Consider the following 14,199-nt stretch of genomic DNA (forward strand, 5'->3'; position numbering starts at 1 on the left):
TCACTCTCCGTTCTTTTCTTTATGTATAATCTGACTGTAAGAGCCTTCTTGTGCGATGCATTTGTATACACGAAGTCAATCCATCACTCATTTCTCTCCCACATTTGTTCCATTCTGCGCGAGCTAGTACTGAAGGAAGTACGATTTTGTTTTATATCATGGAGTACTCTGCCGCAACTCCGGTGTAGTCGACCAGAAATATAAGGCGAGGCTAGAAAAGATAAGGGCAACCTCCATCAACTCTATCGCCGCAACGCACTTCTGAAGTTGGAGGCGGATTAACCCCACTTTTTCCTTCCTTCTCTGCTTCTCAGGGGAAATTTCTTTCCCTTCTAACTTACATTCAGTTCCTCATTCTCACCTCGTTTAATAATTACGGTATAACAAAACTTGTACACAATTCAGAGGCAGAGAAACTCTCACTACTTTCACACCTGAGAGAGAAAAAAATGTTTCTACATAATTAAAGTTTTGAAAACGTATGGTAAGGAAAAAAAATGAAAAGAAAAGTTATGAGTAGTTGGGGATTAAATATTAAGCCATCTGTCTACGTAATTCAAGTCTGGGCTGGCGAGGAACTGTTATAAACATCTGATGGTGGAAAATGAAAATCTTTATGGCAACTTAAACATTCTTAGCGGGAAATAATAAACAGACATTATCTCGTATTACGCGGGCTAGACGGTAAGACTTTCTAAGAGAATTACCGTAATGGTTTCTTAAGACTAATTAGAGGATATTTCAGTAATCTTGTTTCCAGGAATTTTCTGGTAGCAGCTTTAGAACTCACTATCCTAAAGCCTAAGAGAGATTTATGAAGTAACTAAATTGTAAATTGTGCTTGTCTTAGCGAGATGCGAAATCTGCAGACACGGAATTATTTTATTCTATCTTAAACTTTTCTCATATTAGTCGTCTTCGGTGTCTTCCACTTTACCGTTGGGTTCGATGTTCTCGTGTGCAAACCCGGCCGGGGAACTGTAGCTTAAATGGTCATAAAATCATTATCGTAGCTTTCTTCGGGAAGGAATTAAAGCTGTGTGACCCATGTCATAGATTTGAAGTAGTCTTACATCAAAGAACTCTATTTGTCAATTCATGATTTACAGACCTACAACTTCTGTGTGATTTTCTAAGACAATAATTTAAGTCACACGGAGTTAGTGTGCACTCGAAGTTGGTTGCTTGACGATTGTCAGCCCACTTTGAGGTCTGTGGATATAGAGGGGAAAAATTGGAACGGTGTCGGGTAGAGTTCCCGGGTAGTTCAGTTGGTAGAGCGTTGGTACGTTAAACCAAAGGTCCCGGGTTCGATGCCCGGCCCCGGAACAATTTTTCCCTCGAAATTATTCAAATCAACTTTACAGGGAGTTATACCTGAAATCTTGATTTGCATAATACACGTCACTGTTCGTTAACAGAAAACCACAATTTAAGTCACACGGAGTTAGTCTGCAATCGAAGTTGGTTGCTTGACGGTTGTCAGCCCACTTTGAGGTCTGTGGATATAGAGGGAAAGGTTGGATCGGTGTCGGGTGGAGTTCCCGGATAGCTCAGTTGGTAGAGCGTTGGTACGTTAAACCAAAGGTCCCGGGTTCGATGCCAGGCCCCGGAACAATTTTTCCCTCGAAATTATTCAAATCAACTTTACAGGGAGTTATACCTGAAATCTTGATTCGCTTTCTAAGATAAATTTGGCCGGTTTTTCCAAGTATTGTTAGAAACTTTAACGACTGCTAAACTCTAAACAGTTTGTTAATTAACAAAATTATATGTTTTCAACACCAGATTGGTTTGACAGATTGTTAACAGTTTGTTAATTTTAAATGTAGGATTTCGGGCAGTTAACTCGTTTAACAGTTAGTTAAATATGGCCGATGTCTCCACAGCTGTTCGAACAGAAGTTGCGAAATTAATATTTTGTGTCTCTCTGTAGGGAATGTTTAGCATATGACTGGTAATATAACATTTAAAAAATACTTTGGACTGTTTAAATACATCAGTGTTATTTTATTTCTTTCGTATTTCGTATCCATAATAGCAATGAGGAAATATAACCTTACTTTGTAATTATTATTCAGCACATTACCTACAACTTTCATTTGTCAACTGTTTGTTTATGGAGCGTGGCCTACTATAACAGGTTGTCATTTTATGTAAGTTTCATGACTCACTATAATATAGAATTTAAAGATTAATTTTAGCCAATCAAAAATTGTCTTACATGTGTAGAATCATTACCAACTGCTGTTGAGTAGTTAAAATAGTGCTAACAGACGTTATAGTTAAGTGTTGGTTATCTTAAACAAAATTATGTTGAACAAATGGAAAATACATTAACAAAGAGTTAAAAATAAACAGACTGTTAATTTAACATTCGTTAAGCAAAATTAAACATTACTTGGACAAACTGGCCATTAATGTTTCGATATATTATATCTTCGAAAAAAATCAAGTTCTTGTGACAATCTACGAGTATATTTTTGTAGATTTTCTTCCAAAACTCAACAAACTCATTTTCACCAAAAATGTCCAATAGAACATTAACTCTTTGAGCCCACTATTTTGTAAGCACTGAAAGTAGCGCAAAGTTTTCTATAAGAAGGAGCCGTTCTTTCTCCTTCAAGAGCCAAAAATTGAGTTTTCAATCCTTCGCCGAGCAAAACCGCTCCTTTGTTTAACTTTCCGTAACTAGGAAACCAGTAAACGGACTATTTTGTGTGAGGAGAATGATTGGGGACATACTGACTCTTGGACATTTCAACACATAGTTAGTGTAAAGTGGATGTATATTTACATTATGACCAGAATTACATTAATGGTGTTTATATTTGAGGTATTTATAGGAGGTACCGGAACTTTATGTCCACCCTGTACAATTGGAAGATTTTGAATTAACTGCGAATAATTCAGAACTAGTACAAAATATGTAATTCAGAAGGCTTTGCACGGTAGTATCCCCGAAAAGTTATGAGCTATAAACAATGGAGTAATTTTATAAAATAACAATGTACAGTTCTATAGCATTGAGGTGCCTTTGAATTTTCAATACATATCTGTTTTCATGCTGTCATGTGTTGTATACTGTAATTATCTATTTATTTTTCAGTAATGGTCCTTAAAATTAAATTTTCAATGCATGTACAATACAGGAGAAAGTCAGTGTTTACCTACTTAGCAAGTCCGCTGCAGTTGGCAAGCGCCATGTTTAAGTAGACCATGAAAGTCAAGGTATATTATGGACAGGAAAACATCAATCATTCGGGAGTTGTCAATTTATTATAAAAGTGAATCTGATACACGTTAATATAGGCGAAATGTATGATAATGTAGAAGAATGAATAAGTCAATAAGTGGGAAAATAAATAAATAAATAAATAAATAAATAAATAAATAAATGCATTAAATAAATAAATAAATAAAAAATAAATAAATGCATTAAATAAATAAATAAATGAATAAATAAATAAAAAATAAATAAATGCATTAAGTAAATGCATTAAGTAAATGCATTAAATAAATAAATAAATTAATTAATTAAATAAATGCATTAAATAAATAAATAAATGAATAAATAAGTAAAAAATAAATAAATGCATTAAATAAATGCATTAAGTAAATGTATTTAATAAATAAATAAATTAATTAAATGAATGCATTAAATAAATAAATAAATGAATAAATAAATAAAAAATAAATAAATGCATTAAATAAATGCATTAAGTAAATGCATTAAATAAATTAATTAATTAATTAAATAAATGCATTAAATAAATAAATAAATGAATAAATAAATAAAAAATAAATAAATGCATTAAATAAATAAATTAAATAAATAAGTAAATAAATAAATAAACAAATAAATAAATAAATAAATAAATAAACAAATAAATAAATGCAGTAAATAAATACATATATAAATAAAGAAATAAATACATTAATTACATAAAAAATGAATAAATAAATAAAAAATAAATAAATGCATTAAATAAATGCATCAAGTAAATGCATTAAATAAATTAATTAATTAATTAAATAAATGCATTAAATAAATAAAAAATAAATAAATGCATTAAGTAAATGCATTAAATAAATAAATAAGTAAATAAATAAATAAACAAATAAATAAATAAATAAACAAATAAATAAATGCAGTAAATAAATACATATATAAATAAAGAAATAAATACATTAAATAAATAAATAAATGAATAAATAAATAAAAAATAAATAAATGCATTAAATAAATGCATTAAGTAAATGCATTAAATAAATAAATAAATTAATTAAATAAATGCATTAAATAAATAAATAAATGAATAAATTAATAAAAAATAAATAAATGCATTAAGTAAATGCATTCAATAAATAAATTAATTAATTAAATAAATGCATTAAATAAATAAATAAGTAAATAAATAAGTAAACAAATAAATAAATAAATAAACAAATAAATAAACGCAGTAAATAAATACATATATAAATAAAGAAATAAATACATTAAATAAATAAATAAATAAATAAAATAAATGCAATAAGTAAATAAATAAATAAACAAATAAATAAATAAATAAACAAATAAATAAATGCAGTAAATAAATACATATATAAATAAAGAAATAAATACATTAAATAAATAAATAAATAAATGTATTAAATAAATAAATAAATAAATGTATTAAATAAATAAATACATAAATGCATTAAATAAATGTATTAAATAAATAAATAAATACCTTAAATAAATAAACAAATATTACCTTAAACTCTCCAGCAATGTTCTTAATATTTGCGCCGTTTTCAAGACGTTTAATAATATTTATTTTGTCAGAAATAATACTCAGACATGAACGTGTTTGTGACATGATGCCTTACCGGTATGTGAGCCTTTGGATTCTCGTCATAATAACAGACTACGTTGTACTGTATTGCTGCTTTCCTTAGACTCAAACACATTCTACTAAATCGACGGAGCAGTGTACTGAAATAGCAGCACAGAGGTGTAAAAATCAGTCAATCTAACATAAAACGAGAACCTATTTAAAACAGAAATTATTTCTTGTCCCAAGCTCTTCCCGTTTACCCAGGTTTCACTGTAGTAGTAGTGATAGGTGTAAAGTTGATCATTGTGATATAATGTATTGCGTTTTTTTAGCATCTCCATAGCAACACTTTGCACTTCTTAAGAAAAGGAGATCCTACCTCTGTAATTACATTCAGCTTCTATTATTATGAACTAGCCGTACCCGTGCGCTCCGCTGCACTTGTTAGAAATAAATATAAAGTAATTACATAATTAAAATAGGACGTTTGATCCAGGGAACATTCGTGTTTGATATAAGGATAAATCGTTTAATATGTTACTTAATTTAAATTGTATTTAAATAATTAAAATGCGATCATTTTGGTCCAGAGACACTCATTTGGTGCAATGACAATTCCTTTAACATGTTTCTTAATTGTTATTACATGCAACCATAGCTTAATGAAGATTGACATAATTTAGATTTAATGTGTATATTTTATTTTACTTGTTATAGGTTTCCATTGAATTATGGTAATAACTTAATTTTAACCCTTGTTTTCCACGAATCCAGTAAATGGCGCTTGGCCCACTATGGTTCTGAACCTTTCAAATATATTATATTATATAAAAAGTGTCTTGATAAGGGATATACTCCGATAAGTAAGCTTTTAATTTGTTATGGGGGCTCTTGAATCTCAGGAGGAACAATTTTTACACCAGCGCAACATAATCTGCTTGGCTCATTACCCTATTATTTTGCATTGCATTTAATGCATATGTATTTTATTATTTTAACACCATTCAATTGAGCATAGTTAAAGTTTGGATTATAAAATAACGGAATGCTAAGCTACTGCATACTAAATCAATACACTCTCGTTGTTGGTTAATTCTCCGAGATAAACATTATTTTAAGAAATAGAGGATACGAATATACAGAATAGCCTATCAAGTTTTCTGTGCATGAGAAGCTATTTTAATCCTACCTGACCTCAATTCACTCAGAAGTTACTGTAATAACATTATAGCATTATGTCCATCTAGAGAAACTACACTTTCCAATGGTGAAATAATAATTAATTATACAAATCGGTTAATTTAGCTTCCGATATTACTTCATACAAACACAGAAACATTCTCTGTAAGCTATCTTTCATAGCTTTCGATTGTTGTTGTCCAAGGCCCCTTATAAACGAAGTCATTTGTTTTTTATTTCATTACACCGCCTTAGATGGCAGTTATTTTAATTTTAAAACTCATTTATCTCATTAAATATCGGTCCTATCAAATTTTTTCAAAGAATAAAACTTATCGGAAATGATTTTTGAAGAAATGTTTGTTACGTAACATTTTTCACAAAAATCAATAATAAGCGAGATATTTCGATTTATTTAATTGAGGCCCCCTTATAACCCTCCTTTTAAATAACGTGTTTTAAATGCCATATAGCCTAAAACCTAAGTTACAACGAACTTAATTTATATTCCAGTTTTCATCTAAATCCGTTTAGCCATTATCGCGTGAAAAGGTAACAAACATCCAGACAGACAGACAGATATACATACAAACAAAAGTGTCAAAAAAGCGATTTTCGGTTTCAGGGTGGTTAATTATATATGTTAGGACCAATTATTTTTTGGAAAATCGAAAATTACCAGAAAAATTTCGGCTACAGATTTATTATTACTATAGATTACTAACGTAACACAGTGGAAATATGAGGTAGTGGAGGTACTAAAAAGAAGAAAAGAGAGATGAAAATTAAGTGTAAAGAAATTGAAAGAAAAATAGTGTAGGTGACATTATTGAGCCTCGAGAACTAAGGTGACAAGTGTTCTGATTCTGGCTTCTAGCTTCGAACATCGAGACTCGTGAATGCAGAGCCTGTAGGAAACAGCTTGTCCCGGCAATCACGCGCTCCATTACTGAAGCCGTCGAGCTATGAAATAGTCATCACTGATACCACAGTGTGTGCCGACGTCTGTATAACAGTCTGAACTCTCTGTAATGAGCAGGTCTGCATTCAGCTTACCCTCCACTCTTTGTGAAGAACGTGTGTTCCCCCAGACCTTGAATCGCTGGTTCCAGATCATAAATCTCTCCACATTTTTCAATCGCGGAGTGATCCTAAGTCTGTCGACGTCCCCATTCTCGAGGGACATCGCCATCCCGCACCTTCTATTGCCGTCTCAATCTTCGAGCAGATTACGACTCCCCGAGACAGGTCTGCAAGGGCAGACTACGCCTCGACGCCTCTCGGAATCGCTCTCGAGATTAAAAGTGATGTGCAGTTCCCCTTCAGGAACAATCATGGCAGCACACTCCCCACCAAAGACTCTCCCTGCACTCTCTGAGTAATAGAAATATTTTGTACAATCGAAACAGTGTAGACTGGGTCCTCATGACAGACTGTTTTTAATATTCCTTTTTTCAGAATATATTTTGCAAGTTTTCAAATTCTTATTGAGCTGCTCGGATTGAAGATAATGTTAAGCGACAAAAACTGCATTTTCAGTTACAGTAACTGAATTGTTTGAAAAAATTATATTCAAGTTACACAGTGACAAAACAAATGAAGAGTCCACTGCAAGAATGATGGATGTCATTTGGAATACATTTTGCAGGAGACGCAACTGAAAGCTTGAAATGCTTAGCGCTCAAAGTTTAACTGTGATTTTCCGATCATTACTGGACAATGACTATCCGTGTTAATGCCATGTAACTCTCTATGTACATTCTATACGTCTTAAGCTATGCATTGACAGTCTTGGTTCATTTTCGACAAGAAAGTGACATCCATCACTCTTGCGGTGGACTCTTCAAATGTGTCAATATTATTATAAATAAGGAGACATTTCATTACATAGTTACACTGACCATTACACTTTTACTATGTCATACTATTTTTTTTTACCAATAAAACGGTACGAAAGGACGTCTTTCAACCAATCATGGCTGCTTATCGCAAAATTTGATCGCGACCCTAGCATTTGTTTAATTTTATCGCTTCCCTAGCATTCGTTTGTTTTTATCACTTAAATAAATAAATAAACAAATAAATATTTATTTATTTATTTATTTAATAATAACATATACATAAAAACGTTACATTAAAATACCTCGAAAGAACAAAGCTCGTGTTCGGGGACAGTTCCATTACATAAATATACATACTTTGTAGACAAAATACTTAAGAAAAAAGGTCACATAAAGATAATAATAAAATTAGTAAATAATAATACTAGTACTAACTGAGTGAAAAAAGAGACGATGTTGCTACTCTTAGTATTTGTTTCTTTGTTTGCCAACATTTCAAACTGCACTGGTCTGGACGTCAGAAAAAAAACAAATTACAAACCACTCTAGTCGATGCACAGCAGTTACAAATATGACTCGCATTGGCATTCATGAACAAGAATTAATAAAAATCGCTGGTCATATCTATAATTCTTCCCTGAAACCCTATTTACAAATAAATGAAGAGCACCATTCGGAAACCATGAATAAGTTCAGGAATAAACCATATACATCAACGAGTTCCACTTCTTTTACGCACACGTCTAATATAACATCAACTGAACCACCAACCGCTAAAACATTAAAATTTGAAAACTGTACTTTCAATAATTGTTTCTTTTAAAATTATTAATGTTTATTTTTTATTTCATCGTTAATTAAAACGTTTCTTTTTTATTTCATCATCCCTAATTAAAACTTTTCTAACACTTGTTTATATTATTTAGGTTATGTTATAGCTGCTGCTATATGATATTATGGGTAGTCACGTATCAGAGATTGTTTAATACTAAGATTTATTGAAAATCATCTGTCAAGTGACGTTGATTACTGGGATCCGGATGATTGAAGTGGAATGCAAATGTTTTAATAAAAATGAAACTGAATCAACAGAGCCTTCTTGATTAGTAACCGTCCACAGAGTTCAATGAAGATTCCATAGTTGGCACAACTGATAACAAGAAAACAGGTACTACTGCCATCTAGCGTAATATTTGTAATGTTGAGATGGTACAATAATACATTTGAATACAGTTGTATTTTCGTAAGTCAATTAATATTTTATTGTATTGGAGTACTTCATTACTTCTGATCCTTACATAATTTCTCCTAATCGTGTAATAGTCAATTAAATCCCACTCGAGTTTTGATTTTCTCTAGATAAATCAAAAGCTCTAGTGAGATTACTGTTGATAATAATTTGCTAGAAATGTTGTTTCTCCCTTAATATTTTAATTTTCTAAAGAATACTAGGTGAAAATCGTTAGTTGAAATTATCTTTATCAAATAATACTTCTATTGATTCTTATTTTGTCTGTGGGATTAACTGAGGAGTTAGACGCACAAGGAGCGTTATACCTCTATAAGCTCTTTTTTTTTTTTTTTTTTTTTTTTTTTTTTAAGGTATAATGCATTTTATTTCTTCCCATAATCTTTTTGTCCATCTTGCACAATTTTGTTTCAATATCTATAATACAGCGATCATGATGATCGAATATTTATCTGCATGCCATGATACACAGCAAGATAATCTTTGTAAAGAACATGCCTGTCGTTAAGTGTGCTATTCATAGACATTTCGCAGCACGCGCTACGAGCGTACTAAGCTAGCCCCGGCTATCCACTGGTTACTAGTACAGAATTCAAATCATATCCTATCGCTAACACTGGTTTATGAATACGAAAAACGCTGATCATCCACCGGAAGCCCGCGCTAAGAATGTCTATGAATACGGCCCTAAGAGACTTACACACAAAACAAGTGACATTCATCTTAATCTTGACTAGCAGCATTAATAAAAATATTAATAAAATAAACTTGCAGCATTTCTCACAAAATAAATGCATAGAAATATGCAGCTACCTCATAAATACTTGCAGTAAAAATTTCATCCAGATTGATTAATATTTGGCATAAGAGAGTTGGTGTTGAATCAACAAAAATGAACACAGAAAAATAGATTTGAACATAAAATGAATATTTATGTAAATTAATATTCTCCTCCGCTACATTCATCTAGTAACTTCAGAGAGCCAACAAAAAGTTACTAGATTTGTAATCAGAAATTTTAAAAAAGAATTTTTCGATGAAAAACAATTTTGACAACTCTTTAAATTCCATGCCCTCTTCCGGCCTTAATTTAAAATTGTAAACATACGAGTATTTGTAATCAGAATTGAGCTGAATCCATTTGGGGTATGAAAATATAAATTCTGAATAAGTGAAATAGCTAAAAAAAAAATTTGGAAAAATTTTCATGATTTTCAGTGGAGTCTTCCCTTAAGGCAAGATATTGAAAAAAATATATATATATAAATGTATCTTGCATATCTAATAATAATAATAATAATAATAATAATAATAATAATAATAATAATAATAATAATAATAATAATGGAATTTTATTTGCACAATCTGTCACTCGTATATTTCAAACAGAAAGAAATAACTGAACTTGGATCATCTAACTTAATCGGAGAAATTTCTTGAGTCAAACTTGACTTTAGTTTAAGACAAATTAATCTCAGATTAGACTTTATACAACACAAAATTTCAAGTTCAGCTAGAACGAGGATCAATTTAACCTCTGATCTAAGATTAAATGGTTTATATAATCGGCCCTAAGAGTTACATTACTCCAGAGAGATGTCAAGTAACAAATATTTTCAGAATCCATCTCTGAATGTTGCAACTTTATTCCGACACTTTCATAGAGAACAAACAAGTAAACCACTGAAATTGAACTATGAAACATAATCCAAATTAGTACACAGGTAGGAATTCAGCCAGCTCTCACCTTGAAGTGACCCAGCTCGGTGACCAGGCAGCTGAGGATGGCTTCGCGTCCCACGGGCACAGTCACGTTCTTGATGGGCTCGCTGAAGTCCGGGTCCACATCGCTTGGTAGTACGTGCGAGTGCGGCGGCGCTGCCGACCCCAAGTCGAAACCCGGATCTGCAACAATTAAGCACAGGCTTTGTTGGCTACTTCCTCCCCTCTCAGTTGTATACTACTACAAATTCAGTATCGAGGAAAAAAAACACAGACTAATGCGTTCAGCAAGGCGCGGTCAAAGAATATTGCTCAAGTTTTAAAAGCACAATCATAATAATTCTCATTCAAAAATCTTCATTCTCTCTTTATTACATCGGAAATGGAAACCATGCCCAGAACAGTGATAACGTGCAACTCAATATTTTGTATAACTTCAAGAGATTAATTATAGAACAGCCGGAAATAAAAAAAAAATTAATCAGTGTGTAACATCTATACATTAAGTATGTTTCATGAAGAGGATATGTAATATAGCAGTGGCGGTGCGTCAATAAGAGCACAAGAGCACGTGAACACCTTATTTCCATTAATGCACGACTAGTTTTATTATTTAATACCGTATTGGTGTAGTGGGGACGTATAATATCAGGAACGAGTATTTTAAACTTCCCGCATCTTGCATAAACTTCTTATGTAAACTTGGCAACATCCGTTCACGTACAAGCCGTGCTCTTTTCAAGAAGGTTACAGGAATTTCACGGGACAAAATTGTCTTTAGCTGGCTGCTTATGACTCGTCAAGAGCACAAAGCGTTAAGTGAACAGTGAATCTATCCTACAGATGTCAGGTGCATCGATGCCTATCGCTCACGTGCTATATCTCGAGAGGAGAAAATTTATTGATCCTGGTCTGTATTTTAACCTGCAGGTGTCAGCATCTCACTGTCGGAACGTTTACTTTATGTGGATGTGTGTACAGTGCTGCTACGAGAGTGTAGTTTGTGAATTACCATTTACTATACTACAGTGTCAGTATAATAGCATAGTTAGGCTTTCAAACACATGCTGGCTGAATGTGATGGTGGTATGAATTTAAATATTTGTATGGTGGTGTATATTATTTAAGAATAATATTTACTGGCTTGTATTTATAGTAATCAATCTATGCGAATGGGATTCCACTACTCGTATAGGCTATAGTGCATCAGTGTGTTATGAACCAAAATATATTACTGAACACACGTTTTTGTAAATAACGCCATTCTGGTATGAATTAATTTTTAACAGACGTAAACAATGAACTCTGTTCAAGTAATTTTGAACAGTAAAGAACCGGGCAAACTGGCTTACGAGGAAAAATTGGAAATAAAAAGACTCGGTTTCATTATTATTATTATTATTATTATTACTATTATTATTATTATTATTATAATTATTATTACATGTTGTTATTACATATATGGTTTTTTCGGTAGTGAAACATTGGAATCATGACATTTCATATCAGGCTAAACGTACGACTTCAAACTCTATCAGATTTTGGAAAACAAAATTGTGAACACACACAATATTTTATCACGAGCCACCACAGGAATATATGGTCAAGAAAATTGATGAAGACTATCGTAAATGGGGTCTAATATGAATTATAACAAAACAGAGTATCTGTGTGTAGGAAAGGAAGTTTCCAACTTAGTTATAAATAATGAAATAATAAATAAATGTGAACATGTCAAAAGGATATAGATAGTAAAAGTCGCTCTAGGTAAACAGGTCACAAAAATATTACATGGATTATTATGGAGCAAGAACATATCAAAGGTAGTAAAAAAATTATGTTTCAGGGTATAGTAAAAAATATAATGTCCAATGGAGCGGAAGTGTGGCCAATTACACTACAAAAACAAGGGATAGAATAAGAACTGTGGAATTGGATTGTATGAGAAGAAGTTTACAACTTACAAGACAAGACCGAGTAGAAACACAGCATATCTGGGACAAAATGGAATTTAATTGTTCAGTAACAAAAAAGTTGGAAAACAAAAACTCCAATGGTACGGGCATGTAGAGCGTATGTCAGAAACAAGATGGCCCAGACAAATTTTACAGTACTCTCCGAGAGGTAAGAGAAGAAGAGGAATATCAGCTATGAAATGGAAATCTCACACAGCTAATGCTATGGAAGAAGGTGGACTGCAAATAGGAGACTGGAATAACCGGCAATTTTGGAAACAAAAGACTTACTTACTTACAAAAGGTTTTTAAGGAACCTGAAGGTTCATTGCCGCCCTCACATAAGCCCGCCATCGGTCCCTATCCTGTGCAAGATTAATCCAGTCTCTATCATCATATCCCACCTCCCTAAAATCCATTTTAATATTATCCTACCATCTACGTCTCGGCCTTTCCAAAGCTCTTTTTCCCTCCGGCCTCCCAACTAACACTCTACATGCATTTTTTGGATTCGCCCATACGTGCTACATGCCCTGCCCATCTCAAACGTCTGGATTTAATGTTCCTAATTATGTCAGGTGAAGAATACAATGCGTGCAGTTCTGTGTTGTGTAACTTTCTCCATTCTCCTGTAACTTCATCCCGCTTAGCCCCAAACATTTTCCTAAGCACCTTATTCTCAAACACCCTTAACCTATGTTCCTCTCTCAGAGTGAGAGTCCAAGTTTCACAACCATAAAGAACAACCGGTAATATAACTGTTTTATAAATTCTAACTTTCAGATTTTTGGACAGCAGACTGGATGATAAGAGCTTCTCAACCGAAAAATAACACGCATTTCCCATATTTATTCTGCGTTTTATTTCCTCCCGAGTGTCATTTATATTTGTTACTGTTGCTCCAAGATATTTGAATTTTTCCACCTCTTCGAAGGATAAATCTCCAATTTTTATATTTCCATTTCGTATAATATTCTGGGGCGGCCGGGTAGCTCAGTTGGTAGAGCAGTTGGCTACGGAATGGAAGGTCCGGAGTCCGATCCCAGGTGGTGACAGGATTTTTTCTCGTTTCAGAACGGCCCCGAGGTTCACTCAGCCTCCTATAAAATTGAGTACCGGGTCTTTTCCGGGGGTAAAAGGCGGCCAGAGCGTGGTGCCGACCACACCACCTCATTCTAGTGCCGAGGTCATGGAAAGCATGGGGCTCTACCTCTATGCCCCCCAAGTGCCTTCATGGCATGTTACGGGGATACCTTTACCTTTATAATATTCTGGTCACGAGACAATCATATACTTTGTCCTTTCGGGATTTACTTCCAAACCTATCGCTTTACTTGCTTCAAGTAAAATTTCCGTGTTTTCCCAAATCGTTTGTGGATTTTCTCCTAACATATTCACATCATCCGCATAGACAAGCAGCTGATGTAACC

General features: G+C 32.8%; 1 protein-coding gene across 1 annotated transcript in view; it reads right to left on the reverse strand.

The window, feature by feature from the left end:
* LOC138708147 (lachesin-like) overlaps positions 1 to 14,199 on the reverse strand; it is a 692,871-nt gene that overhangs the window by 550,536 nt on the left and 128,136 nt on the right. The window contains exon 2 of the mRNA XM_069838394.1: positions 10,840 to 10,997. The gene's annotated coding sequence lies outside the window, so the exon portion shown is untranslated. The remainder of the gene's footprint in view (positions 1 to 10,839; positions 10,998 to 14,199) is intronic.

This window comes from Periplaneta americana, chromosome 1 (genome assembly GCF_040183065.1).
Source record: "Periplaneta americana isolate PAMFEO1 chromosome 1, P.americana_PAMFEO1_priV1, whole genome shotgun sequence".
Lineage (NCBI taxonomy): Eukaryota > Metazoa > Arthropoda > Insecta > Blattodea > Blattidae > Periplaneta > Periplaneta americana.